Below are 2,811 nucleotides of genomic sequence, written 5' to 3'. Positions count from 1 at the left end.
GGTTGATGGTGGCGGCGGAGATTGCAGCACGCCTGGAGCAGGAGGAGGAAAATAGTTTTGGGATAGATGGAGGGGGGTAAAGAGGGTTGTTAGTGCCAAAGGGAAAAAAGGGTAGCAAGTAGGAGAAGGCGTTGCAAAAAAACAGTGGGGAAAAGATGGTGGGGAAAAAAGTTTTTGGGTAGACAGAGGTGGAGAAACAGGGTGGAAAGCAGGAGGGAGGGAAGATTTTGCAGTAAGATGGTGGGTAAAAAGTTTATGGGAAGATGGAGGGGGAAGAAGGGGTGGCAAGTGGGAGGAGGAAAGACAGGGTGGTGGTGTGGGAAACGGGGGCGAGCAGTAGGGAGAGAAGCTTTTGCGAAAAGACGGTGGGGAGAAAAGTTTTTGATTAGATAGAGGGGCAAAAGAGGGTAGTAAGTGGGAGAAGGAAAAAGAGGATAACCAGCGGGAGGAGACAAGGTTTTGCAGAAAGACAGTGGCAGAAGAGAAAGACAGTGAAGAAACAAAAGACGGTGAGTAAAAAGTGTTTGGGTAGATGGAGGGGGGGAAAAGGGTGGCGAGAGGGAGCAAAGAAAGAGGGTTGGGAAAAAGACGGGAAAATAGTTTGGGGTGGGTGGAGGGCAAAAAAGAGGGTGGCAAGCAGGATAACAGAAAGAAGGACGAGTAGGAAGTGGGGAAGACTTTGTGAAAGGATGGCAAGGAAAGTTTTGGGGGGTATATGGAGGGGGAAAAGAGGGAGGTGAGCAGGAGTGGGGAGAAGGCTTTGAGAAAAGATGGTGGGGAAATGTTTTTGGGTAGATGGAGAAGGGAAAGAGAATGTCAAGGAGGAGCGTGGGGAAAGACGAATGAGGAAAACAGTTTTGGGGTAATGAAGGGGGAAAAGAGGGTGGTGAGCAGCAGGAGTGGGGAGAAGGCTTTGCAAAAGAGGGTGATGAGAGCAGGAGGGAGAAAAAGGGTGACCAGGGAGAAGGGGAAAATATGGTGGGAAAAAACACTGGGGAAAGTGGGTGGTTAGACAGGAAAAGGGTGGTGAGCGGAAGAGTAGAGAAGGCTTTGTGAAATGATGGTGGGGAAAAACTGGTGGTGACAAAGTTTGGGAGTAGATGGAGGAAGACAAAGCGTGGCAAGAGGGAGGGGGCGAAAGTGGTCGGGAAAAGAAGGTGGGGAAATAATGGTGGGGGACAAAGGTTTTGGGTAGATTTTTTTTTTTTTAACATAAGAGTATTTGTATTTGTGCTTTTGAGTAGTTTGAGTTCTTCATATGTTTTTTGTATTAACCCCTTGCCTGATGCATAGTTTGCAAATACTTTCTTCCATTTTCTGGGTTGTTTCTTCATTCTGATTGCTTCCTCTGCTTTGCAGAAGCGTTTCATTTTAATGTAATTACATCTTTGCTTTTGTTGCTTCTGCTTTTGATGTCTATTTGAAAATTCCTTGTCCTAAGCAATTTCATGAAGCTTTTATCCTATGTTTTCTTCTCTAAGTAGTTTCGTAGTTTCATATCCTACATTTAAATCTTTATTTTGAGTAGATTTTTGTATTTGGGAAGATAACGGTCTAGATGAATTCCTGTACACATGTGGGTGTTGGGTTTTCCTAGGACAATTTATTGAAGAGATTCCTTCCTGACTGTGTGTTCTTGGTGCCTTTGTTAAAAATGAGTTGACCATAAATGCGTGAATTTATTTCTGATTTGTCTATTTTGTTTCACTTGTTTATGTCTGTCTGTCATTCATTCCCCTTTCTCTCTCTCACGCTTTTTATTGATAGTACCATGCTGTTTTGATAGAAACATACTTAATATAGATTTGTAGCATATTTTGAAATCAGGTAGTACGATGCCTCCAGCTTTTCTTTTTATTCCAGATTCTTTTGTCTATCTGAGGTATTTTGCATTTCCGTGTGAATTTTAGAATGGTTTTTACTATTTCTATGAAGAATGTTTCTTGTAGTTTAAGATGGATTGCCTTGATTCTGTAGATCACATTGGGTGATACAGATAGTTTAACACTATTCTTCTAGTGCTTGGACATGGGTTATCTTTCCATTTACTTGAGATTGTTTTAATGTCTTTCATCTATGTTTTATGGCTTTCATTGTGGGATCTTTTGCCTTTTGCTTTAAGTTTATCTCTAGATCTCATTTGTTTGGTAATGAAATAACTTTCTTGATTTCTTTCATAGGTATTTCACTATTGGTGCATGGGCGTGCTACTCCTTTTTATGTATTGATGATTGTATCTTGCAACTTGACTAAATTTATTATTTCTAGTAGGCTTTTTGTGGAGTCTTTAGGGTTCTCTCTGTATATATATGTTCATGTCACCTGCAAACAGAGACAATTTGACTTCCTTTTTTCCAATTTGGATGCCTTTTATTGCATTCTCCTGTGCAATTGCTCTAGCTAGGACTTCCAGTACTATGATGAATAAAAGTGGTATGAAAGTAGCCACACTTGTTCCAGATCTTAGAAGAAGAGTTTTTAACTTTACCCCATTGATTATGATGTTAGCTGTGGGTTTGCCATATATGTGGCCTTTATTGTGCTGAGATATGTGCCTTCTGTACTCATGTTGTTGAGTTTTTATCATGAAGGAATGTTGATTTTTTTTCAGTGTCTACTTAAATGGTTATATGATTTTTTTTTTCTTGATTTGCTGAATGTGGTGTTACACATTTATTTATTTGTGTCTATTGAAACATCCTTGTATTCCTAGGATGAATCCCACTTGATCATGGCAGATGATCTTTTTATTGTGCTGTCAAATGCAATTTTCAAGTATTTTGTTGAGGACTTTTTGCATCTTTGTTCATC

The sequence above is a fragment of the Macaca fascicularis genome, chromosome 10 (assembly GCF_037993035.2).
Source record: "Macaca fascicularis isolate 582-1 chromosome 10, T2T-MFA8v1.1".
Classification (NCBI taxonomy): domain Eukaryota; kingdom Metazoa; phylum Chordata; class Mammalia; order Primates; family Cercopithecidae; genus Macaca; species Macaca fascicularis.
The sequence above is the reverse complement of the archived record's forward strand: the minus strand, read 5'-3'. Positions refer to the sequence as shown.